Source organism: Podarcis muralis, chromosome 2 (assembly GCF_964188315.1).
Source record: "Podarcis muralis chromosome 2, rPodMur119.hap1.1, whole genome shotgun sequence".
Lineage (NCBI taxonomy): Eukaryota > Metazoa > Chordata > Lepidosauria > Squamata > Lacertidae > Podarcis > Podarcis muralis.
This window is the reverse complement of record NC_135656.1, coordinates 33,954,270-33,982,080: the sequence shown is the minus strand read 5'-3', so window position 1 is coordinate 33,982,080 and position 27,811 is coordinate 33,954,270. Positions and strand designations below refer to the sequence as shown.

Genomic DNA, 27,811 nt, shown 5'->3' with positions numbered 1-27,811 from the left:
TCTGGGCATCTGGTCGGCCACTGTGAAAACAGGATGGTGGACTAAATGGGCCTTTGCCCACCAAGCAGGGCAATTCTTATGATATGATATGATTGCCATCTTCAAATATCTTAAGGGAGAAGGAGCATGCTTAATTTCTCCTGCTCTGGATGGTAGGACTCGAGGCAATGGTTTAAATTACAAGAAAGAAGATTCCAACTAATTTTTTTTTTTGGGGGGGGGACTTTCTGACAGTAAGAGCTGTTTGGCAGTGGAACAGACTCCCAACGGGAGGTGGTGGACTCTCCTTCCTTGAATGTTTTTAAGCAGAGGTTGGATGGCCATCTGTCGTGGATGCTTTAGCTAAGATTTCTGCTTTGCAGGGGGTTGGACTAGATGATTCTTGGAGTCCCTTCCAACTCTTAAGATTCTATGATTCTATGAATGCTTCTCTGTTTGGGGGCAGGGCAGGTGATACTGGCTATATGTGGGTAAGATAGCATGTCAGAGAGAAAGCCAAATTTGCCTAAAACTACTAGATCCTTTTGTGGCTGAGTCTTTTGTGGATGAGATTTGAATTGGAGGTTTCCTAGGTCAAAACTAATATACTTAACAAGGGTTGCTAATCTGTGACCCTCCAGAGGTAGCTGTTTTCATAATTCCTGGTTACTGGAGATACTGTCTGGGGCCGGTGGGTGTTGGAGTCCAAAAACACCTGGCACACTGGGGAAAAGGGGTCACGGATAAAATGGCATGGGAAGTACCACATGATGGAGAACATTTTCATGCCAGCATGACGTAGAAGAGACTACATGGCAAAGGTGATGCTCAAGTAAATAATGAAGAATTAGAACTTCGAGGTATTAACCCGAAGTGTCAATCAATAATAATTTCTGCTCCCCCCATACTAGTGGACTGAAATAAAATCTATGCCGTTATGAAACTTTTAGAATTTCAAACAAGTAGAAGATGCAATGTATTCACAAATGATTAGCTGAGAGCAACTGGATACTGTGTATACACTTACAGTAGCATTTTAGAGAAATAATTACTGCATGGCTAAGGTAAAAATATTTGAGGCTGTTCCATAAACCAAGAAGATAATAATGTATTGCATCAGAGCAATGGGAGCTTAATTAACACTCAAAAGGATTTTATTCCACAAAGGTGGTGACATTTGGGACGAAGATGGGAGAAAGGACTTGGTATAATTAAGACAAGAATAGATACACAAATTATACTGTGGGCCTCACGTAAGTAAAGAGAGGATGTGTGTGAACGAAGAAACTCTGGGAGGATGATACTGGCGTATGTGGGTTATTCATGGATACGGGATGAGGAACAAGTGAAAAAATGAAACTGATTTTGCTTCACAAGCCAAATAGGATTCCACAAAGTCCAAAATGTTTTCTGTATTAATTGCCCACTAATGATGTCAGAGTTAATCTTCAGCCAGGACTTGCTCCATATGGCATTTCGTTCTCACAGATGGATCATGGTTTCCATTCTGGGTTTTGGGTTGCTGACAATCCTGAGGTGTCAACATAGAGAGCTTGCCATAGAGAAGGAAGGTGACATGTGGAAATAGCAGTGCCATCTCTTCTTTGGTGACCAGTTCATTACAGATATGATAGTTCCTGTGACATTGGCTAACCAAGTACTGGAAAGAATCACTGGTGCAGCTGAGCATGGGTGTGAGAGTTGGAGCAGAAAAATCACCACTAGGGCCAAGGGAAAGGGGTTGGCATGCTAACCTCTCCACCTGTTCTTCTTCCACTTAAAATTGCAACGGCTCCTTCTCGTTTTTAAATAACATTGCGGTAAAGTTGCAAGAGAGCTGGACCATAAAGAAGGCTGATCGCCGAAGAATTGATGCTTTTGAATTATGGTGCTGGAGGAGACTCTTGAGAGTCCCGTGGACTGCAAGAAGATCAAACCTATCCATTCTTAAGGAAATGAGCCCTGAGTGCTCACTGGAAGGACAGATCCTGAAGCTGAGACTCCAGTACTTTGGCCACCTCATGAGAAGAGAAGACTCCCTGGAAAAGACCCTGATGTTGGGAAAGATGGAGGGCACAAGGAGAAGGGGACGATGGAGGACAAGATTGTTGGACAGTGTTCTCGAAGCTACCAGCATGAGTCTGACCAAACTGCAGGAGGCAGTGGAAGACAGGAGTGCCTGGCGTGCTCTGGTCCATGGGGTCACGAAGAGTCGGACACGACTAAACAACAACAACAACAAAAGTTGCCTGCAACTGTTTTTCACAGAGGGCTTTCTTTTGAGTTTAAGAATAAAATCCCAGTCACAGATCGGCCCAGTTCTGTCCTCTCCTCTGCTTTATATGCAGTGGGAACTGGAAACACACTTTGGAATCGTTGGTTCTCCAAATGATGTTGTTGGACTTTGGTTCCCATCAGCCTCTTCCAGTGTGGCCAATGTTAAGGGATGATAGGAGTTGTATTTTTTTTAAAAATGCAGGGCAGTATGTTGGCTACCCCTGGTCAAGTGGATTTATATCATGCCTAACGGTGTCAGTTGGGTTCAACATGGCAAGGGCCTGTTCACATAACAACCAGCCTGCACATCAAGAACCTCTGCTGAGGCCCTTCACCAGCTGCCCCCTTTATATTGATACATCTCTAATCTCTGAGTGACTCCAGGGGTTCCTGTACTTTCCCACGGTTTGGTTTCCCTGGAACAATGGTCAGTAGAGACTGGTGTCTTTAGGATTCATTCACACTGAAGCATAAGGTGAAGGGGCATAAGTAGATTTTCAGAGGGAGTCCCAAATTTAGATCCAGCACAGAGTGTTTCTCTGTCTCCAGCTTCTAATACCAGTCAAACTCACACATGCAACTCTGGCTACTGTTCTTCCACCTAGGATTACGTGGCTTCCAGCCAGGTGAGGGGAGTGAGGAAAATGCCTAACCGTTCATTATTTAAAATGCTGATGAGGCCAGCTTAACCGGCCAGCAAAGACCATAGCCTTGGTGAAGTTCCTGGTTTAACAGTATCCTCACAGATACAGGATCGAGGGTTTGGAAGAGAAGCAGGGTGTCATCCAAACCGACCCCTCCAAATGCATAACAATATGTTACAGCAGGTTTCCTCAGCGGTGACTCCCTTTGCTCAGAATGTTGGCTGAGCTGGTGCCAACAAAGCAATCACATTCTTCTTTAATGGTTCCTCTTGGTGCTATAAGAGGTAACATGTGAAATAGATAGCATGAATTATGCAAGAGAAAACTTCCTAACTACATGTTTTCACCCGGCGTAGTATCAATGTATGGCTGTTCTTTCTCTCATGGACATGCTACAGCACATTTTGCATAGGCCCTGAGACTAGGAAAGGGGGTGCGGCATGAAAAGGAAGCAACCTAGCTGTGATACCCAATTATCTTCTCTTGGTTCTTCACCTGCCAGCTTCCTGAATCCTCCCTCACACCTCCACACTCTTTCCAGTTACAGGCATACTTTTGCTTCCCAAAATATGGCTTGGTGTCGGAGCAGAGAACAATGGCTCCTGGAGAGGCTTGAAGCTAAGATAAGAGTGCCTATTAGTTGACCAGATGGATTATATCAGTGGTATTTTTAATTTATCCCTTTGTCTTTTTCTTACAAGAAATAAAAATTGAAATGAAGAAGTACATATCTGCAAACAAACAGCTGAGGCTCCTGAAAGTGGGAGGTGTCAAAGGCCTCTGAGGCACAACTGGGCCAGACAAGGCCCTGAGTTTCTGACGTAACCCTGTAGGAATGGGGTTAAGTGAGAGAATAACTGGGGCAAAACATGTCCCTCCAGTGCAGTCGTGGGAGAACTGGAGGGATTTGCACATATCACTAGGTCAGGTCAAGCCCTGCTTTAATTCAAGTCAGCTGAGTACATAAAGGCATGCTGTGTTGATTCAAACTGGTTCCTCAAATAAGACTTGCCAGGAGCTAGAAAGGATTCAGACAGTGCATGCAATTGCCAACAACTACTGTGGGAAACGTCACGGTGAAGCTTTGGAGGGAGATGACACCCAGGGATCAACGTCATGCAGTTTAAAAGCTGACACCCACAGTTCTAGGCTGTGCATAACAAAATCTGCCGCTGAAGAGCAGGGCATGATTTATGCCAATTGCGTCCCCTTGGCTATTCTGTGCAAATTGATGAACGCAAACAGGAATTGTTTTTGGAAGCTCAGTAACTTTACGCAGGGTTCCTCAAGCCCCCAATGCATGCCCTCTGGCAATTGCCAAATTGTTCCTCTGCTGGGTTATTTCCTTTAGCCTTAAGGGCACTGCTATATTGTTCGGCATCAGTATATTGTATTAAAGCTGGTGTGGCGCTGTGGGTTAAACCACAGAGCCTAGGACTTGCCGATCAGATGGTTGGTGGTTCGAATCCCTGAGACGGGGTGAGCTCCCGTTGCTTGGTCCCAGCTCCTGCCAACCAAGCAGTTCGAAAGCACGTCAAAGTGCAAGTAGATAAATAGGTACTGCTCTGGCAGGAAGGTAAACAGCGTTTCCGTGCGCTGCTCTGGTTCGCCAGAAGCGGCTTAGTCATGCTGGCCACATGACCCGGAAGCTGTACGCCGGCTCCCTCGGCCAATAAAGTGAGATGAGCATCGCAACCCCAGAGTCGGCAATGACTGGACCTAATGGTCAGGGGTCCCTTTACCTTTACCTGTCAGGCACTTTGATTTTTGCTAGGAAGGAGCTGTGTTTATATGCTGCTCAGCACATGATGTCTTTAGCTCACAGCATTCAAACCTCCACATTCATATCTAATGCTATATACAAATGGCCTCTCAAAATTCCCCACTCCATTTGCTGGGGGGGACAGGGACATTTTCCGGAATTTCTTTAGGGGAAAGAGAAATTCTCCAATAGTGTCTCAGGGACGAGACCCCTTATGAACAGTGGCATTAGCACAGCCTCTTTTTTCCTGAGACATTCCTCTTCATTAGTAGCCTGGCCACCATTTTGCTTCTTCCACAATTCTCCAGACTTTGCATTGTTCCAGGGCATTTGCAGGAGCAGTGGCGGCCGCTACCACAAAATACCCCTTCAGGGGGAAAAACATGTTACAGTGGTGCCTCGCAAGACGAAATTAATTCGTTCCGCAAGTCTCTTCGTCTTGCGAGTTTTTCGTCTTGCAATGCACGGTTTCCCATAGGAATGCATTGAAAATCAATTAATGCGTTCCTAGGGAAACCGCCTTCAGACCAGGTCCGGGGACAGTCTGTCCCCGGACCTCTTCTGAAGGCTCGGGGGGGGGGGGGGACAAGGGCTTTTCTTCCCACCCCCAGCATTTTAAAAAACCCCGGGACAGCGGAGGACTTCTCCGCTGTCCGGGGCGATCTTAAAATGCTGGCGGGCGGCATTTTAAAATCGCCCCGGGACAGCGGAGGACTTCTCCGCTGTCCGGGGCGATTTAAAAGCCCCTGGGAAGGCAGGCAGGGGGGACAAAGACTTTTGCCCCCCGCCAGCCTTCAGAAGAGGTCCGGGGACAGGCAGGCAGGGGGAGGTCACACTATACATTTAAGGCACTGTGATACCACTTTAAACTGTCATGGCTTCCCCAAAGAAATCTGGAATCCATAGATTGTGAAGGGTGCAGAGAGTCGTTAGAAGACCCCTCTTCCCCTCCCAGGGCTACAGTTCCAAGAGTGGTTTAACTACCCATCCCTCTTCACCTTCAACTCTGGGAATTGTGCTCAGTAACATTTTACTGAGGAACCTTTTCTATTTTAACGCCAGCTGTTTAAAACCCGCCCTGGTATTTTGGCACGTCTGTGATGTTAGCAGCTCTGCGGGTCTGCAATGGAAGGGAGTGCGCAGCTGTGGGGCAGCCACAGAAAATGCCCGGGGAATGTGCTTGGACTTAGTGCACGCATCTACTAGTTAGGGCTGCATTCTTGGGTCGGGAACAAGTTTCATGGGCCGTGCCTGAAAGCTAATAGAGGACCAGTGCAAATATGCTATCACATTCATTCATCTCAGAGCCATTAATTTGTTCCCTAAAGCTGTAGCTTGGCAAGTCTTGGCAACATGGGAAGAGAGCGCTGAGCAATAAAGCGGCACACCAAGGGAAATCAAGGGAAGGAGGCTGAGCAACACCTACCTCTTCTCCAGTAGTACGTAAGCACATGAGAGGAGCCCTGCTGGATCAGGCCAATGGCTTATCTAGTCCAGCATCCTAGCCAATCAGATGCTTTGGGGAAATCCGTGCAGGCATGCTGACAATTTGCCAAAACCCCTATAGGGAATCAATTACAACCGCTTCATTTCTTATACTTGTGACCACAATACTTCATCCACTCTATTAAGATAAGACTGGCCAAGCAAAATGTCTACTGTGGTTAAGACCACTGTGTATGAAAACCATATTAAAGGGAACGTGTTACTGAGGGATATCATGGCAGGAGAGTTGTCCGCTGAAGATGGACGGGCGCAAGGAGCAAAGCCGGCCACAGAACCTGAATTATGGCATGCCATGTCGCTGAGTGTGCCAAAGCTATGAGATTTCTTCAAGAGCCCTGACTAGAAGTCTTGCCAGGGCACGGGAACACACCCTGAATGTTGTCATGGGTATGCTTCTGGACAAATAAGGTGCTCTGGTATCTGAGCAAGCCGTGAGTTGCTTTGCATGAAATTATCCACACCTGCATTTCCTGTCGGCCCTGACAGATAGCGTACAGACATTAGATATGAATAAAATTGCCTGAGAGAGAAAAGCCTTTATGGAAACAGATTGTCTTCTCCAAATGTCAAATAATATTTGCTCAGTAGCAACAGACGGCACGAGAGCATACGAAAGATTGTGAAATTATATGGTGATAGTTGTAAGGGGGGGGGGACGCATTTCCACGAGCTTCCTAAGGATTCCTTAATGCAGGGGTGAGCAACCTGTGGCTCTCCAAGGTGTTGGTGGGCTACAGAGCCCCTCATCTCTGAACACAGGCTATGCTGACTGGGCTGATGGAAGTTGTGGTACAAAACACCCTGATGGACACCTGTTCCCCATCACTGCTGTAGGAGCTGGCCTGTCTTTAGAAAAATCTTACTTAGCTTTCTTAGCTGCTCCAAAAAAAATGAGGAGGAGCTGAGATTGGGTAAGGAAGTGTTTTCCCGACTAAAGAGCTTGAAGAACCTGCTTTCTGTCTGAATTCCCACCTAGAGGCTTTCTTTGGTATGTTTGTAGTTTATGGCTAACTTCAAAATCATATATTAACAATGGACTGTTTGAGTTTCAGGTTATGACTTAAGTCCAATATTTGCTTTGTTTCCATGTCTTTTCTGTTTCTTATAATATTAATCTGTTTGAACTGTGGAAATGTTCTGTAACATTGTTTCTTGGCATTAGCTAAGTAGCATCTTTGCTGACTTCCTTTTTAATCCGAGCCTTTGTTCTTTCATCTCTCTCATTGTAATAGTTTATTAGTTTCTGTTTCGCAACTATCAACAGTCACCTCTCTAATTCACCCTCCCAAATGTCCCTACCCCACAGTGGTGCTTGGGCAGTGTGATACTAGATCAATAAAGGCTTGTGCAATTTGTTGTTGTTGTTGTTTAGTCGTTTAGTCGTGTCCGACTCCTTGTGACCCCATGGACCAGAGCATGCCAGGCTCTCCTGTCTTCCACTGCCTCCCACACTTTGGTCAAACTCATGCTGGTAGCTTCGAGAACACTGTCCAACCATCTCGTCCTCTGTCGTCCCCTTCTCCTTGTGCCCTCAATCTTTCCCAACATCAGGGTCTTTTCCAGGGAGTCTTCTCTTCTCATGAGGTGGCCAAATTACTGGAGTCTCAGCTTCAGGATCTGTCCTTCCAGTGAGCACTCAGGGCTGATTTCCTTAAGAATGGATGCGTTTGATCTTCTTGCAGTCCATGGGACTCTCAAGAGTCTCCTCCAGCAGCATAATTCAAAAGCATCAATTCTTCGGCGATCAGCCTTCTTTATGGTCCAGCTCTCACTTCCATACATCACTACTGGGAAAACCATAGCTTTAACTATACGGACCTTTGTTGGCAAGGTGATTGTGCAATTTTAGTTAGGTACATTTTGGGGGGGTCTATCCACTCAAGCGATGTATTGAATATGATGTCACATATTCTACGATGTGATGTATAGGCTGTGCCATCTCCTTATGCAGTGATCATGAATGCATCGCCCCCAAGATTAGCACAAGAATGCTGATATCTATTTTACCGAGAACCAGATTGCGGAAAGAGCTGGATACCAACAGACACAAGATATTGTTTTGTTTTTTGCTAAATGAGCCCTGGTAAGGTACTGCATCTCTTTTTCAGATCATTAACTGTTGCTTATATCTATGCCTATGTCTCCCTCTAGAGGCTTTTTGCTGTTGTTTAGTCGCTTAGTTGTATCCGACTCTTCGTGACCCCATGGACCAGAGCACGCCAGGCACTCCTGTCTTCCACTGCCTCACGCACTTCAGTCAAACTCATGCTGGTAGCTTCGAGAACACTGTCCAACCATCTCGGCCTCTGTCATCCCCTTCTCCTTGTGCTAGTCTCTTGTAAATAGACTTCCCATGTTTACTAGCTATCTCGAGGTTGTTACTATTTTGCTGGAGGGATTAAAATGCATACTGGGAAATGTAGGTTTGCACAATTAATGTGGATTGAAGCGCTCTGGTGCCCTTGCTCAACAAATCAAGTTTTTTAAAAAATGGGTGAGGATGACGGGCAGTATAAAAAATTAATAAATCATCCTCATCAATTGACAGAAAGTGCATACAAATAAATCAGGATGAATGCACAGTAAACAAGTCATCTGAAAGCAAATCTTTCCATATACTGTGCTGCTTTCTCACCACTTCAGTTTGCATGTAGCTTTGGGAAGAATGTTTGTGACTCTGATATCCATAGTAGAGCCATACGTGTGCAGCAGTGATTAATTAAAATCACAAAATGACACATAACGCATGCATACCCAGAGGCAGTGGTTCACACGCTGCAGCCCGCAGTGAATAAGCTGGCTGGTAAATTGGTTGTGGCTCATTCTGTTGTTTTACAGTAACATGCATCACATGAAGATGCAGGATGCATGCCTCTTGTAAATTATTGTTCCACAGAGTTCTGCAGGCATCACAGATGGGAAGGGAAGTGGCTCATGCCCTTGTACATTTAGTGTGGTGGCCACAAGGCTGAGCAACCACCCAGGATGTCCCTGGGCTGTAGCTCAGTGGTCAAGCGCCACATGCCTGGCATGCAGAAGGCACCACATTCCACCCCTGGTGGCATCTCCAATTACATGGTGAGATAGGTAATAGGAAGCTCCTCTACTGGACACACTGAACGGCTGCTGCCAGACAGAGTAGACAGTACTGTGTGAGGTGGGCAGTTAGTCTGATCTGGTGAAAGACACATTTTCCAGCCCTCCCATTGTCAATATTTTTTTGGAAAAACTCATTTTGAATCTATCTATTTATCATCTATCTATTACAGTGGTACCTCGGGTTAAGCACTTAATCTGTTCTGGAGGTCCGTACTTAACCTGAAACTGTTCTTAACCTGAAGCACCACATTAGCTAATGGGGGGCCTCCTGCTGTTGCCGCACTGCCGGAGCACAATTTATGTTCTCATCCTGAAGCAAAGTTCTTAACCTGAAGCACTATTTTTGGTTTAGCGGAGTCTGTAACCTGAAGCGTATGTAACCTAGTTTCAACATAAGGACTTTTTTATTTTCAGGATTTATACCCCACCTTTCAACAAAGAACTTTCAAAGATGGTAAAACAATCAAATTATAATGGTACAATAACCAGTGGCAAAGCAGAGCTGAAACAGTGCAAGGTGGTAAGACTGTTCACAAAACAGTCAGTTTAGCAGCCCATAAAATAACACAGACTAAAACAATGTTTATTAATTTATATTCTGCTTGATTGGCGTCAGACTTCTAAGCGTTTTACAATAAAATAAAAATAAAACATTGAAGTTATCTATGGCAGTCTGCTAACAACAGGGATTTAAAAGTATTCGACAGATAATTAAAATGCATTTTAATTTCAACTATGCTTGCCTAAACAAAAATGTTTTAAGCAGGTGCCAAGAAGAGTACAGCACAGCCTGGCTGATGTCACTAGGCAGGGAGTTCCAATGTGTGCAGGTGCTGCCACACCAAACAGCTGACATCTTACAGGTACTGAACACGTGTTCGTACCATGTTCCATGTGTCCTCATTTTCAAGGACATGTCCTCTATTTCAGGGGTAAAATTGCTGTCGGGGTAGATTTTTTAAATTTGCCAAAATGTCTCTGGCTATACTTTCTGGATGAGACATAGACGTAACTGGTAATTGAAGACTTGCTTTCCTCTTGTCTTCTCCTCTCACCTCCCCCCCCCCCCCCGCCAGCAATATATCACAGCTTCTATAGTCTACATATAGTAAAAAAGGCAAAGGACCCCTGACAGTTAAGTTCAGTTGCGAACGACTCTGGGGTTGCGGCACTCATCTCGCTTTACTGGCTGAGGGAGCCGACGTTTGTCCACAGACAGTTTTTCCGGGTCATGTGGCCAGCATGACTAAGCCGCCTCTGGTGAACCAGAGCAGCGCACGGAAATGCCGTTTACCTTCCTGCCAGAGTGGTACCTATTTATCTACTTGCATTTTGAAATGCTTTCAAACTGCTGGATTGGCAGGAGTTGGGACCGAGCAATGGGAGCTCACCTCATCGCGGGGATTCAACCTGCCAATCTTCTGATTGGCAAGCCCAAGAGGCTCAGTGCCACCCACGTCCCTACTACACATAGTAGGGGTATTTAAAATGAGAGTTGTCATAGCGTCCTCGTTTTTGCTCTCCAAAATATGGCAACCCTTTCAGGCACCGATAACAGTGCCAGATGGCCAGTTAGCACAGTTTCCACTTTTGTCAGCAACCATGCTACAGCATCCTGTCCTAATTGCAGTTTCTAGATCAAGTACAAGGGAACAGAGTCATGCACAGTAAAGCAAGTAGAGCCAGAGCCAATAGCTGGCATAGCCAATAGATTCTAGTTCTGCTTCCATCCTGCTCCCAGTGTGGTGTAGTGGTTAAGAGCAGTGGACTCATAATCTGGTGAACCGGGTTTGCTTCCCCGCTCCTCCACATGCAGCTGCTGGGTGACCTTGGGCCAGTCACACTTCTCTGAAGTCTCTCAGCCCCACTCACCTCACAGAGTGTCTGTTGTGGGGGAGGAAGGGAAAGGAGAATGTTAGTCGCTTTGAGACTCCTTCGGGTAGTGAATAATAATAATAATAATAATAATAATAATAATAATAATAATAATAATAATAATAAATTTTATTTATATCCCGCCCTCCCCAGCCGAAGCCGGGCTCAGGGCTCAGGGCTCAGGGCGGCTAACAACAATAAAACAGTACAAAAGTACAGCATAAACAACATTCTAAAATCATTCATTATAAAATTAATTAATTCAAGCCATTGGCAACCATTGGGCCAGAGCTCCGCGAAGATTGCCGAGGGAGGGAGTCAGACTGTGCCCTGGCCAAAGGCCTGGTGGAACAGCTCTGTCTTGCAGGCCCTGCGGAAAGATGTCAACTCCCGCAGGGCCCTGGTCTCTTGTGACAGAGTGTTCCACCAGATCGGAGCCACAGCTGAAAAAGCCCTGGCTCTAATTGAGGCCAGCCTAACTTCTCTGTGGCCTGGGACCTTCAAGATGTTTTTAGTTGAAGTGGGATATCAAATCCAAACTCTTCTTCTTCTTCTTCTTCCCAAGGGGTGACGGTGAAACTGAGGAGGAGAAAGCTGGCAGCCAGGGACACCCACTGGGCTGGTTGCAAGGAAGGAGGCAGACAAGTGGCGGTTGGCTGAGGTTGGTGGTGGATCAGTGCCCCATTTGCCCGAAAGGACTAGCCATGGCTGGTTGTAGTCCTAACCATCTGAAGGATTTGGCGTGTTTATTACATTTATATACCACCTCCCCCCCCCAGGAGCTCAAAGTGGTTCTCCTCCTCCACATTTCAACCTCACAACAACCGTGTGAGGTAGGTTAGGCTGAGAGATGGCTCACTCTGTGCAGGCCTCTCTCAGCTCTGCTGCCTGTCATAGAACTGTAGAGTTGGAAGGGATGGCGAGGATTATCTGGTCTACCCCCTGCAATGTCGGGATCTTTCGCCCAACATGAGGTTCAAACCCGCGACCCTGAGATTAAGAGCCTCATGCTCTACCAGCTGAGCTATCCCTCATGCTCAGTCCCATAGTGGCTGGCCCAAGGTCACCCAGTGAGCTTCATGGTTAAGTGGGGATTAGAACCCTACTCTCCCAGGTCATAGTCCAACACTCTAACCACTACACCATACTGGCTCACTAAAATAGATGTTGCACAGTCTACTCCTACTGTCCTTCTGATGCCCTTGGTTTCAGCTTCCACAGCCCCAGTGGCCTCGGAGGGAGTGGTGCTTCATGGAGCACGTCTCTCCCTTAAAATGCAGGCTTCCCCATTATTATGGGAAAGTTTGAGAACTTCTGCCTAGTATGATGTGAATCAGCAAAGCAATGGCAGACCGACCTATCTCTCCCCAAATGTCAGTTTGACATATGCCGTAGCACTTGCTCCTTTGCACAGCCCAGCAGATAAAATGATAAAAAACACCCCGGAGAATCATCCTGCCAAGCAGAACGCAACCATTACCTCCATGGATAAAATACCCTCTCAGCACCAAGTAAGAATAATGGCCATATTGGGTCAGAATTTGAACCATTGATCTTTTAGGCATGGATTCTCCAGATAATGAGCAACAAGCTTTATCTTGCCAAAACCAGCGCTTTATATAATGAATTGTTGCATCGCTTCATCAGACTAGAACACATGTTGTCATATTTTGCTGTTGAAAGATTTCCTAGGGCAACATGTATCAGATGAAACAACAAAGAGTTTTGAAGTATCTTAAAGGACTTAACAGATTTATTGTGGCATAGTTAGACTTCAAGGTGCCAGGGGCCTGCTGTCGTTATCACTGCAATCTTTGGAACGTGTTGGATGATATCTATGACTGGTTGCATTGTTGTCTTCTTAAGAACTGCTGGAATTCAATGGGGAAAAGTCATGAACAATGCAAACTGTGCTTTCATTAATCTCTTCCTTTGGTTTTCTGATTCTTGCGAAAACAGTACAATAGGCGGGCGATACATTTGACTGGTTTGTTTATCCAGCTTTGCCAGCAACTAATATGCATTTCTTTTTATAGATAAGACTGAACTAAGTTCCTTGGGTGAAATTCAACTTAGGCCAAGCCAGAGAAGAAGTGGAAAATCTATGAATCACCTATTATTTTGATTTCCTGAAACCCAGTTATGGTGGCTCTGAATTTTGGCAGAGCTCTTGGGTGGGGGAGATGGGTTTAACCCCAAACCTCTAAATAATTGTACCCCACCTATCTGACTGGGTTGCCCCAGCCACTCTGGGTGACTTCCAGCAAAATATAAAAATACAATAAAACATGGAACATTAAAAATTTCCCTACTCGGGGCTGCCTTCAGATTTCTTCTGATGACCTTGCTCCCCCTCTGAACTTTATTTAAGCCAGGCTGCGAAGGTCATACAGCAAAAAGACCAGGGCCTGGGCCTTTTTTTGCTCTCCGCCTATATATTTAAGTCTAGATTATTTCTATTGCGTTTCTATTGAAATTCTGTTCTACATTTGCAAAATTTTTGATTTTTGAATTTATTGATTTATTGATATGTTTTGCAAAGCGACTTCTCTCTCCCACCCCTTTTGCGTTTTGATATTTTGAAGGTTTGCTGTAAACCAAAGCTGCAATCCTAGCTCCACTTGGTATGGTGCTCTGCCTGGACCTGTCATGGGCCCAGGAGTCAGCTTCAGCTGTTGAACAGCATCCTGAAGGAGGAGAAGGTGGAGTGACTCTACGGGAGAAAGCACTGATGAGAACCAGCTGGCTGTGGCCTTCTTAAACAGAGCTCTCAGCAGCAGTCAGATGCTGGAAACAATGTCTGTAGTTTCTGGCCCAAGCTTGCTGCTACCTGCTCTCCATCAGGATTCCCTGACCTCTGGACTGTTTGACTTTGTATGTGGATTCTGCTCTCAGGTGAGAGCTCCTTCCAGCCCCTGCTTGCTCAGCAATGGGACTCAGACGGGGCTACAACAGGACCAAATATTGTTGAGCAAAAGTGCATGGATCCTTTGCAAAACAATCCTCTGCTGTCCAAAGTATTAAACTGCAGGGACCAGACTAGTAACTAGTTAAGCTGGAGAAAGGACGATGCTACAGCTCACCAGTAGATGGTGCTCTTCACTTGGAGACAACACACAGCCAGATCTGACTTGGGTAGGTCTTCTGTTTACTGAAATATCAAACCAAGGACCAAAGTGCCGCAGGAGTATTAAAAATTCTATGTGCCTCTAAAAATAAGGGTTCATAACTTTTGTGTGTGCCAGTTTCCTGCTTGTGTGCTTCTATTTGCAGTGTTGCGTGTGTAAAAATGAGTGTATAAGAAAATACATAGATGTTCATGAGACAAGGACCTGGAGAATATTGCTGATCCATCATTTCTGAAGCTTTAACAGAAAATTCTGCTGTCGGTTCCAAAAAGTGCTGCAATTGTATTTAATATCTTTAAAAGAGTGGGAATGTGGGTGGTTCAGGTATTCATAGAGGTAAATGGTGATAAGATGCAAAAAAAAATTTTTTTCTCTGGTGGTACTCAACAGTATGCAGTACCTGGGGTTGCCATACACCTCGAATTTCCAGGACCTATCTGGAATATTGCAGCCGCAAGCAGTGCCCGGGCGGAAATCTGCTAAATGTCCTCTTTGCTGGTTTTCCTTAGAAATATCTCAACAACTTTGGCCAAAACTAAAAGCTCAACAACTTTGCCAACAACTTTTCTGTCTGGATTTTCACTTTTTGAAATATGCCACTTTTTAAAAAAACCATATATATGACAATCCACAGATCTGCATTCAAAGTTCAGCCAGTGGAGGGAGGGATAACAACGACTTTTCACTGAGATCATCTCATTTTTCCCTCCCAAAATCCTGTGCCGAGCGGGAGGGAAACCAGATTTTGGTGCTGACTTAGTAAACACCAGGACAGGGAGGGAGCAATGCCAATCAAACTCACCCATGGGACTTTGGCTCCCCTTTAGGTTTCACAATTCTGAACAGTGGCGAACTCAACAGAGGCAGACCCCCCAGCCCCAAACTTCACACTAAGTGTCCCTTTCTTCCATCATTACTTTCCTTCCCAATATAATGGTCAATTCTGCCCAACCACATGTATTTGAAGTAGGAATAGAAGGAGGAAGTATGTTTGGGTAAAGTTTTTGCAGTTAATATAATCTATTCACATTTCCTTTTCCCCTGATTGCTGAATGCAGTCTCTTTCTCCTGACAACTCAGTGGCACCCATTGAGTTGTTTTCTATTAACTTTTATCAAATGTTTGGCTTCATCTAATATTAAGGAAAGTCTGTAGCTCAGTACAGAGCATGTGATCTGAATGCAAAAGGTCCCGATCCTCAGCATCTCCAGATAAGGCTGAAACCTTGGAGAGCTGTTGCTGGTCAGTGTAGACAATATTGACTTAGATGGACTGGGTATGAATTAGTATAGATGTCATCCAATTATCCTCTGATCTTATGCTGGTTAGTCACATGGCCAGGGCTAATTGAATATGCAAGAGCAACCACTCCCTCTTTGGCTAAATTTGACCTTCAAGTGATGAGACACACTATCAGGTTGAATTCCTGTTTTTCTTAGGGCTGTTTTCGGTCTATTACTTGCTTGTGGTTTGCACTGTCACTCCTGGAGCACCTAATATTCTACAGCGGCTGTTCACCACAGATCATTAACTGCTGCATGTAGTTATTATTACCATCTCTCATACATGGGAAAATGTTGCGGCGGTTAATTCCTCTCTTGATGGGGGGTGGTTGCAATTTATACAAACCGTTGTTCTGAGGAAGACACTCAGAGGAAATGCCCGGGACGAGCTGTTGCTTAGCATTCATTATTTACCTCATAATGCATGGGTAGGCAAACAAAGGCCCAGGGGCCGGATCCAGCCCAATCGCCTTCTAAATCCAGCCCGCAGACAGTCGGGGAATCAGTGTGTTTTTACACGAGTAGAATGTGTCCTTTTATTTAAAATGCATCTCTGGGTTATTTGTGGGGCATAGGAATTCGTTCATTTCCCCCCTCCAAAATATAGTCCGGCCCCCCACAAGGTTTGAGGGACAGTGGGCCGGCTGAAAGTTTGCTGACCCCTATATTATGTGACCTGGACCAAAGCAGCTGCAAAGAGTTATCATCGTTATAATCGGGTGGTGCCCAATGACAACCATTATCAGCTTGTTGAGTAGGACTGAAACCAGAGTTGGATTGCCCGAAGGTACCGTATGTTTGTGTGGTAGGTTTGTGGGGTGTATATAATATCAGGGCTTTTTTTCACCCAGAACTCGCTGTAACTCAGTTCCAGCACCTCTCAAGTGGGTGCCATTGCCATTTTAAGAGAACAAGGGAGGTCCTCATGTTGAGTTCCAGCATCTCTTTTTCTAGAAAAATAGCACTGTATAATAAATGAATCAATTAAAAAATTTTGTGCCCTCAGATGATCATAAGAACACAAGAACACATCAAATCAAAGTCCAGGATACATGTGCCACAGTGACCAACCAGTGACCTTCAAGAAGCCCACATGCTGCAGAACCTGAGGTTAGTAGTATGCTTCCTCACATCCTAGTGCCACATCATAGACCTATGACTCGCACCTAATTTAGAGGTAATATTTTTAAGGATGGTTGTGTTATGTTTTGTTTGCTTGTGTAGGAATTATTTATGTTGACTGTATACAGCAAGAGGACATATTGGGTGAATTGCTAAGATCCTGTTCTGACTTTTCAGAAAACAACTACGTAATTTTTAAAAAGTGAATAGATGCACAGTTACTTCAATTGCTTGGGGCACGTGCCTCTTTGCATGTCTGAAACCTCCTTGCCTTTGTTCTGAGGAAAAACTAGTCCTAGTTCTGTTCTGCCAGAGGAAAGGCAGCTGTCAATCAAGTAGAGCTGGCTCAGAAATCGGCACATTTTAGCAAAACGCAGAGGAGCACAGTGTGTAACTTTAGTCTAGGTAGGGGAGTACCCTTGTAAGATACCCAGGAACATTATTAGAAACTGCTATATAATCTAGGCACCAAATAGCTCCTTAAACCAGGGTTACAGTTGCCAAAAGGGAATGCCTAGTTGCCATTTTGGGGCCAGAAAGCTCAAAAGTTGTATTTTTCAATATGACTTCTTGGTTCCTGAAATTCATTCTGATTGTGCAGATAAAAGATAACGGATAGAATTCTACAGAATGTGTTGATAGTGTGTGAAAACAGTCAAGATCGAAGGTCCCCCAGGGATGCACTTCCAGATGGTGGAGATTTCAGACACCATTGTGGCGCCCAGGCACCTTCACTTGGTTGCAGGTGGCCTGTAGTCAGGTGCAAAATGAGTACCTCTTACCTGCTGATTTGTACTGCTTCTACTCCTATCACCATCATGGGTAAACCAGCTTTAACACAATATGACAGATTGTGGGTCTTAATGGGAACCTAGTATGCCACCTAGTATGCAGACCTTTTAACATCACAGTAATCCAAGTTTATGCACCAACTACTGGTGCTGAAGAAAATGAAATTGACCAATTCTATGAAGACTTACAACACCTTATAGAAGTGACACCAAAGAAGGATGTTCTTCTCATTATAGGGGATTGGAATGCTAAAGTAGGGAGGCAAGAGATAAAAGGAACAACTGGCAAGTTTGGCCTTGGAGATCAAAACAAAGCAGGGCAAAGGCTAATAGAGTTCTGTCAAGAGAACAAGCTGGTCATCACAAGCACGCTTTTCCAACAACACAAGAGACGACTCTACACATGGACATCACCAGATGGGCAGCACCGAAATCAGATTGATTATATTCTCTGCAGCCAAAGATGGAGAAGCTCTATACAGTCAGCAAAAACAAGACCTGGAGCTGACTGTGGCTCAGATCATCAGCTTCTTATAGCAAAATTCAAGCTTAAACTAAAGAAAGTAGGAAAAACCACTGGGCCGGTAAGATACAATCTAAGTCAAATCCCTTATGAATACACAGTGGAAGTGAGGAACAGGTTTAAGGATTTAGATTTGGTGGACAGAGTGCCTGAAGAACTATGGATGGAGGCTCGTAACATTGTACAGGAGGCAGCAACGAAAACCATCCCAATGAAAAGGAAATGCAAGAAAGCAAAGTGGCTGTCCAACGAGGCCTTACAAATAGCAGAGGAGAGAAGACAAGCAAAATGCGAGGGAGATAGTAAAAGATACAGGAAATTGAATGCAGATTTCCAAAGAATAGCAAGGAGAGACAAGAAGGCCTTCTTAAACGAGCAATGCAAACAAATAGAGGAAAACAACAGAATGGGAAGAACCAGAGATCTGTTCAAGAAAATTGGAGATATGAAAGGAACATTTCGTACAAAGATTACCATAATAAAGGACAAAAGTGGTAAGGACCTAACAGAAGCAGAAGACATCAAGAAGAGGTGGCAAGAATACACAGAGGAATTATACCAGAAAGATATGGATGTATCGTACACCCAGGTAGTGTGGTTGCTGACCTTGAGCCAGACATCCTGGAGAGTGAAGTCAAATGGGCCTTAGAAAGCACTGCAAATAACAAGGCCAGTGGAAGTGATGGTATTCCAGCTGAACTATTTAAAATTTTAAAAGATGATGCTGTTAAGGTGCTACACTCAATATGCCAGCAAATTTGGAAAACTCAGCAGTGGCCAGAAGATTGGAGAAGATCAGTCTACATCCCAGTCCCAAAGAAGGGCAGTGCCAAAGAATGCTCCAACTACCGCACAATTGCACTCATTTCACACGCTAGCAAGGTTATGCTTAAAATTCTACAAGGAAGGCTCAAGCAGTATGTGGATCGAGAACTCCCAGAAGTGCAAGCTGGATTTAGAAGAGGCAGAGGAACCAGAGACCAAATTGCAAACATGCGCTGGATTATGGAGAAAGCTAGAGAGTTCCAGAAAGACATCTACTTCTGCTTCATTGACTATGCAAAAGCCTTTGACTGTGTCGACCACAGCAAACTATGGCAAGTTCTTAAAGAAATGGGAGTGCCTGATCACCTCATCTGTCTCCTGAGAAATCTCTATGTGGGACAAGAAGCTACAGTTAGAACTGGATATGGAACAACTGATTGGTTCAAAATTGGGAAAGGAGTACGACAAGGCTGTATTTTGTCTCCCTGCTTATTTAATTTATATGCAGAATTCATCATGCGAAAGGCTGGGCTGGATGAATCCCAAGCCGGAATTAAGATTGCCGGAAGAAATATCAACAACCTCAGATATGCAGATGACACAACCTTGATGGCAGAAAGTGAGGAGGAATTAAAGAACCTTTTAATGAGGGTGAAAGAGGAGAGCGCAAAATATGGCCTGAAGCTCAACATCAAAAAAACGAAGATCATGGCCACTGGTCCCATCACCTCCTGGCAAATAGAAGGGGAAGAAATGGAGGCAGTGAGAGACTTTACTTTCTTGGGCTCCATGATCACTGCAGATGGTGACAGCAGCCACGAAATTAAAAGACGCCTGCTTCTTGGGAGAAGGGCAATGACAGGCCTAGACAGCATCTTGAGAAGTAGAGACGTCACCTTGCCAACAAAGGTCCGTATAGTTAAAGCTATGGTTTTCCCAGTAGTGATGTATGGAAGTGAGAGCTGGACCATAAAGAAGGCTGATCGCCGAAGAATTGATGCTTTTGAATTATGGTGCTGGAGGAGACTCTTGAGAGTCCCATGGACTGCAAGAAGATCAAACGCATCCATTCTTAAGGAAATCAGCCCTGAGTGCTCACTGGAAGGACAGATTGTGAAGCTGAGGCTCCAGTACTTTGGCCACCTCATGAGAAGAGAAGACTCCCTGGAGAAGACACTGATGTTGGGAAAGATGGAGGTCACAAGGAGAAGGGGGCGACAGAGGACGAGATGGTTGGATAGTGTTTTCGAGGTTACCAGCATGAGTCTGACCAAACTGCGGGAAGTAGTGGAGGACAGAGGTGCCTGGCGTGCTCTGGTCCATGGGGTCACGAAGAGTCGGACACGACTAAACGACTAAACAACAACAACAAAAGTATGCCACTTGGCCTGTCTGTTCCCAGATCTCCTATGCTGTGTGTAGAACCCAGAAGTGCTGCCTGCTCCTAGGAATTCTGGGTAATTCTTTCTTTTGCCAGAGTGAGAGCTTAAGTGAGCAAATGGTTGCATGTCTCTAACAGAGTAATCCTTCCTGCTGCACTGTGCTGAGAGTGTGTGGGAGAGCTCATATTCTCTTTCTCGGGGGGCATCACATGGCCTGGTTTTATCTTCACCATGCCACCCAGAGACCTTGAGCTCAGTGGTAGAACACATGCATTACCAGGGTCGGTCCCTGACATCTCTGGATACAGAGGTACTGTTTAAAAGGAACTGCCTCTTATAGTTGCCTCATTTCTGCATGAGGATGAATTAACACAGAAAATATATCAGGTTGGACTTCTGTAATTAGATTCTCAATGGATTGAGACTGTTTAAACATGCAGTCTCTCTGAACTGCAGCAGAAGACAGGCTTCCTCTCAGCTAGTATGTTGAAATATGTGTGTTCTGTCACTAGGGGGTGCCAAAATGCTATTTGCCTGCTAACTGCATTTGTTGTCCCATCAGATGAGTAAGCATGAAAACCAGTGCTTTTTTTCTGGGGGGATGCAGGGGTACACATACCCCTAAACATTTTGTGAATCTAAGTTTGGCCTCATTGAGGGGCAGTATTTCAATATGAGCAGGAAAATGAGAATAAACCTAAACTTTTTTTTTTATAGAAAAAACACACTGATGAAAACTATTCATACTATTGAATTAAGTATACTCTGAGTGCTTATAGGGCAGGATTTGACAAATTGTTGCCTATAGCAGAAGCCCACACAAGGCCTCCTGCTAGAGCAATGGGACTTCCCACCCCACTCATCCTCCTGTAATGCCCACTGACTGAGCAGAGGGAGGTCAGGACGTGTTTGTGTGTCTGTGAGAGTGTTACAGAATAGATGCTTTCCTTGCCTGGGCTGCACAAGCGAAGGGTCGAGAAGAACTGGGACAATCCTGAGCAGATACTCAGTACAGTGGTACCTCGGGTTACATACGCTTCAGGTTACAGACGACTCCGCTAACCCAGAAATAGTACCTCGGGTTATGAACTTGGCTTCAGGATGACAACAGAAATCGTGTTCTGGCGGCGCAGTGGCAGTGGGAGGCCCCATTAGCTAAAGTGGTGCTTCATGTTAAGAACAGACCTCTGGAACGAATTAAGTACTTAACCTGAGGTACCACTGTACTGGACTTGGTGCTGTGGTCTGAGACGGTGGTTGCCCTTCCATGTGCACACTTGGCAGTGCTGGTTCCTAAGGGATAACGTTGAACTCCTTGGCACTTCCAGAGTCAGTTCCGTTTGTGGCTGAAGTAGATATGCTCTCTGCTCTGCTTCTCCTCACCAACCCCATTCACTGGCCCATTTAGCCAAAGATGAGGAGTAAGGAGCAGCGGCAGTATTACCACAGCAAGGGCAGTGTTTCCCTACCCCATCCCTTCACCCTGCGGCTTCCTCCTTCTTAGGCAGTCCCAGTGTGCCCCCCATGAAGCTCAGAGCCCCAGGCTCTGTGGGGCTCTGTCAGGATGGAAATGAAGCAAGGCTGGCTGGGCCTATAGGAAGAGGTGTGATACAACTCCCGGATACAAGGCACCAGCTGAGACTAGACAGAGGCAGGCAGTGTGTTGGCAAAGCAGCACCCTCTCTTGACAGCGTGTGTAATTAAGGTTTAAAATCCTCATTAAACATTAGGGTTGCATGGAGAGAGTTGAGTTGGGGCCCAGATCTGGGTTGGCCCAAAACTGGTTCAGATCTGATCCCAAGTGCTTGATCGGGCCCCAGATCAGATCAGAGTAATGATGATGCACAGTCCTAATTTATACCATGGAAGAGCCAATGGAATATAAGAGGAGAAGCCTGTATATATAGCAGCTAATAATTTGAATTCCCCGTCATTAGAAAAGAACCGGTTCAGACAGGTTTCCCCAGAAATCCTGCAACGTGCTAGCATTGCATCCCATTTGAGCAATGGCCTGCAGTTGTTTGGATGGGTATCACATGGTTATGTAACAAATTCCCAGAGATGATTAATTCTTCAGTGGGTGGGTGTCACCTGACATGCAGAACATATGCTGTGGGTTACGACGTGTTGCATGTTTCTGAGACCAAACCAGGTAAGATGTTAACTTCGCATTTAATTTACAGGTTTTTAAAAATGAAAATAACATCAGCTGGAGGTGTGTGTGTGTGTGTGTGTGTGTGTGTGTGTGTGTGTGTGTGTCTTTCTCTGATAATTATTTGCATGCCAGTAGGTGTGGAAAGGGTGGTGGTTAAGCCTTCCTTTCCCTTCTGCATTAACTGAAGAAAATTCCTGCTTAGAAGGTGCTATTTTCTTTGAGAGGGAAATTCCTGGCAGAATACAGGGAGGTGGCCTGGTTATGGCGGTGCCCTGTGGAACTCTGGGTCCAGTTGGGATACATGAACTGACCAGAATCCCTATGTTAAAACCAGCCCTACCCTACCGTATCCCTAACTCAGGGGTGCTGCCGCCATTATTGTTAAGAGCATGGGTAGGCAAACTAAGGCCCGGGGGCTGGATCTGGCCCAATCGCCTTCTAAATCCAGCCCGCGGATGGTCTGGGAATCAGCGTGTTTTTACATGAGTAGAATTTGTGCTTTTATTTAAAATGCATCTCTGGGTTATCTGGGGGGCATAGGAATTCGTTCATTATTATTATTATGATTTTCAAAATACTGTATAGTCTGGCTCCCCACAAGGTGTGAGGGACAGTGGACCAGCCCCCTGCTGAAAAAGTTTACTGGCCCCTGGTTAAGAAGATGACAGTATTCACCCCCCCACCCACCAAGCAAACTTGGAGCTCCACCGTTTGCAGCCACTGCCCAGCTGAACCACATCAGCTACAGTGGGGTGCCCCAGGGCCCTGGCATTTTGCTGATTATGCTGGGTGCTGGCCCTGTATATGAAACACACACACACACACACACACAAACACAGGGGGGGGGGGAGGGAGGGAGATTCTTTTCCTTAAAAGTGAAAGGAAGTTGTGTTTTTTTTAACACCACATCTTCATTAGAATTTGGGAGGGCGAACTGATGGTGGATAACTGGGTTGGGTTAACGCTTCACTGCGTGAGGGGCTGGTCCCTGCTGCATTGAAAGTGGTGAAGGCACTTCTAAGTAAACTGGCTGTGGGCCCTTTGGATTGGAATAACTATTGAGAAGTTGCGCATACCCTTTTTGTGGTGAAAGTGGTGGAGGGCTGTGGTGGGGCAGCAGCCGGTGTTCTTGGAGGACACAGATTATTTAGAACCACTCCAATCTGAGTTCAGGCCTGGCCACAGAACTGAGCCAGCCTTGGTCTCCCTGATGCACAGAGTGGGACACGGGGATTGCCACTTTTCTTTTGATTCTTGATCTCTTATCAGCTTTTGATACCATTGGTCATGGTATTCTCCTGGATCTCCTCTGGGGAATGGAAATTTGGGGCACTGTATTATACCATGTTTCCAATCCTACTTTCACAACCAAGTCCAGAGAGGAGCTTTGGGTGATTGCCTTTTTCTTCCCTGGTGGCTACATTATGGGATGCCGCAGGGGGATATCTTATTTCTAGTACTATTTAATATCTACCTGTAACATTGCCTTACCCCATATGTGCCCACTCGACCACTTCAATCAGCAGAATTGACACTGCTACAGATGCCACATCTGTAAGAACTTGATTGTTGAGTGTGGCAGCACTTACACTGCGGAACTCCCGGCCTATTGAAATCATGCAGGCACTTGCTAAAAAACATTGTTTCGACAAGCCTACCCAGATGCTTAGAAAGTGGAAGTGATTTTAACCTGTTTTAATATTTTAATTTTTGTGTGTTTAAAAGTAGGGTTTTGATTTTATTGATTTATCTTTTTCTTAACCACTTTGATTGCGAAAGAAAAATAAAATAAAAACATCAATCAATCAATAAAATAACATTACTTCTGGGAATTCTGCCTGGAAGCTGACAGATTACACATTATCAGGCATTTGACACTGAGACTGGCCCTACCATTGGGCAAAGTGAGGCAACTGGCTCATGCAGCACATACTGGGTGGCAGCAGTAGCAGCAGCTCCCCTGGCTTCGTCTCCTGAGTTCCCAAGCCATTCCCTGACTTCTGGAAGTCACGTGTGTGTGTCACATACCTCTCCTGGAACTCCTATTGCCAGGGCAGAGGTAAGATTGCACTGCCAGTCCAGTCAGTTTACATAGGTGGAATGGGGAGGAGACGCCATCTTGTCTTCTGCCTCAGGCAGTAAAATGTATTGAGCCGGTCCTGTTTGGCAGCTTTTGTCCTTTCGCTTGACCTGAAACACACACACACAATCTTCATAGCATCTGAGCATGCAATATTCTAATACACCAAACTAGCCTTCCCATTCCTCCCTACTGCCCCCTCAAATAGTTTTAATAGTCTCAGTACATGCCCGTCCTACATACACCCTGCTCAGCTTATCTTGGGAAACTGAAACAATATCTGCCGGCCTAAATACACAGCTTGTGTTTCTCTTTGCCGCCTTTGCTGTTTCCACTGCCTACATCTGTCTTCTTTTTTACTCTGACCCCCTTCCTTTCTCTCCCACTCCCACCCAAATCTTTTCTCCTCCAACTCATCTTGTCTTCCTTTCCTCTCCCTGTGGCCTATGTGGTATAGCCTGCAATTTGAGTTTCCAGCTGTTTAACTGGCTCTCCTCCTGTGCCTTTAACAGCAGTCCGTCAGGCAGACATTTAACAGGTGAAGCTGTTTTCCTCACTTTCTACTATTAGTACCATACCCTCCAACATTTCTCTGATGAAAATAGGGACGTCCTATTCAACAACAACAAAAACAATAATTAATTAATTTTATTCTTTATACCCCACCCATCTGACTGCCTTGCCACTCAGGGCGACTTCCAACATATATAAGAAACATAGAATCATAGAATCATAGAGTTGGAATAGACCACAAGGGCCATCGAGTCCAACCCCCTGCCAAGCAGGAAACACCATCAGAGCACTCCTGACATATGGTTGTCAAGCCTCTGCTTAAAGACCTCCAAAGAAGGAGACTCCACCACACTCCTTGGCAGCAAATTCCACTGTCGAACAGCTCTTACTGTCAGGAAGTTCTTCCTAATGTTTAGGTGGAATCTTCTTTCTTGTAGTTTGGATCCATTGCTCCGTGTCCGCTTCTCTGGAGCAGCAGAAAACAACCTTTCTCCCTCCTCTATATGACATCCTTTTATATATTTGAACATGGCTATCATATCACCTCTTAACCTCCTCTTCTCCAGGCTAAACATGCCCAGCTCCCTTAGCCGTTCCTCATAAGGCATTGTTTCCAGGCCTTTGACCATTTTGGTTGCCCTCTTCTGGACACGTTCCAGTTTGTCAGTGTCCTTCTTGAACTGTGGTGCCCAGAACTGGACACAGTACTCCAGGTGAGGTCTGACCAGAGCAGAATACAGTGGCACTATTACTTCCCTTGATCTAGATGCTATACTCCTATTGATGCAGCCCAGAATTGCATTGGCTTTTTTAGCTGCCGCGTCACACTGTTGGCTCATGTCAAGTTTGTGGTCAACCAGGACTCCTAGATCCTTTTCACATGTACTGCTCTCAAGCTAGGTGTCCCCCATCTTGTATTTGTGCCTCTCATTTTTTTTGCCCAACTGCAATACTTTACATTTCTCCCTGTTAAAGTTCATCTTGTTTGTTTTGGCCCAGTTCTCTAATCTGTCAAGGTCGTTTTGAAGTGTGATCCTGTCCTCTGGGGTGTTAGCCACCCCTCCCAGTTTGGTGTCATCTGCAAATTTGATCAGGATGCCCTTGAGTCCATCATCCAAGTCGTTGATAAAGATGTTGAATAAGACCGGGCCCAAGACAGAACCCTGTGGCACCCCACTAGTCACTCTTCTCCAGGATGAAGAGGAACCATTGATGAGCACCCTTTGGGTTCGGTCAGTCAGCCAGTTACAAATCCACTGAGTGGTAGCATAGTCAAGACCGCATTTTACCAGCTTCTTTCCAAGAATATCATGGGGCACCTTGTCGAATGCCTTGCTGAAATCAAGGTAGGCTACATCCACTGCGTTCCCTTCATCTACCAGGCTTGTAATTCTGTCAAAAAACGAGATCAGATTAGTCTGACATGACTTATTTTTCAGAAATCCATGCTGACTATTGGTGATCACAGCATTCCTTTCTAGGTGCTCACAGACTGTTTGCTTAATGATCTGCTCCAGAATCTTCCCTGGTATTGATGTCAGACTGACTGGGCTATAATTATTTGGGTCCTCTCTTTTCCCCTTTTTGAAAATAGGGACAACATTTGCCCTCCTCCAGTCTGCCGGGACTTTGCCTGTTCTCCAGGAGTTCTCAAAGATGACTGCCAGTGGTTCTGAGATCACATCTGCCAGTTCTTTTAATACTCTTGGATGCAGTTCGTCTGGCCCTGGAGACTTGAATACATCTAAACTAGCCAAGTATTCTTGTACTATCTCCTTAGTTATTCTGGGCTGTGTTTCCTCTGCTTACGGACATACCCATAAAAGCCTTTTTTGTTGCTTTTAACCTCTCTAGCAAGCCTGAGTTCATTCTGTGCTTTAGCTTTTCTGACTTTGTGTCTACATGTGCTGGCTATTTGTTTGAATTCCTCTTTGGTGGTTTCCCCCCTTTTCCATTTTTTTGTACACATCCTTTTTTAATCTTAACTCAGTTAAAAGTTCTTTAGATAGCCACCCTGGCTTCTTTAGGCACCTTCCATGTTTCCGTCTCATTGGTATTGCCTGAAGTTGTGCTTTTACTATCTCCCTCTTAACAAACTCCCAGCCATCATGAACTCCCTTTCCTTTTAGTATTACTGTCCATGGGATCTCACCCAGCACTTCCCTAAGTTTTATGAAGTCGGCTTTCTTAAAGTCAAGAAATTGAGTCCTGGTATGCTTGGCTGCTGCTTTCCGCTGTATAGTAAACTTCAGAAGAGCATGATCACTTGCGCCTAATGATCCTTCCACTTCTACCCCACTAACCAGGTCATCAACATTGGTTAGGACCAGATCTAAAATGGCTATTCCTCTTGTTGCTTCTCCCACTTTCTGGACAATGAAGTTTTCTGCAAGGCCAGTGAGGAATCTGTTTGACCTTATGCTCTTGGCTGAGTTTGACATCCAACAAATATCCGGGTAATTGAAGTCCCCCATTACTACTATCTCCCTTCCTTTTGCATGCTTGGCCATCTGTTCCAGGAAGGCATCATCTATGTCCTCCGTTTGGCTTGGGGATCTGTAGTAAACTCCCACAATGAGGTCTCTGTTATTCTTCTCTCCCTTAATTTTGACCCAAATGCTCTCACTTTGGCTTTGAGGTTCTAAATCTTGGAACTCTTCACAGGTATACACATCCCTGACATATAACGCCACTCCTCCTCCTTTCTTGTCTGGTCTGTTTCTCTGAAATATATTGTATCCCTCCATTATTACATTCCAATCGTGGGACTTATCCCACCAGGTTCCAGTGATGCCTATTATGTCATATTTAGTTTGCTGTACCAAGAGCTCAAGCTCATCTTGTTTATTTCCCATGCTTTGCGCATTAGTGTACAGACATTGAAGTCCATTAATCATTCCCCCGTGTCTCTTATTTAAGGATTTTTT

General features: G+C 45.1%; 1 protein-coding gene across 6 annotated transcripts in view; it reads left to right on the top strand.

The window, feature by feature from the left end:
- FADS6 (fatty acid desaturase 6) overlaps nucleotides 1-27,811 on the top strand; it is an 81,372-nt gene that overhangs the window by 39,214 nt on the left and 14,347 nt on the right. For 5 of the 6 annotated variants that reach the window (XM_077924179.1, XM_077924178.1, XM_028716812.2 and 2 more), the window contains 3 exons: nucleotides 11,708-11,803; nucleotides 13,728-14,277; nucleotides 16,560-16,663. The gene's annotated coding sequence lies outside the window, so the exon portion shown is untranslated. The remainder of the gene's footprint in view (nucleotides 1-11,707; nucleotides 11,804-13,727; nucleotides 14,278-16,559; nucleotides 16,664-27,811) is intronic. The other variant, XM_028716822.2, reaches the window with a different exon arrangement.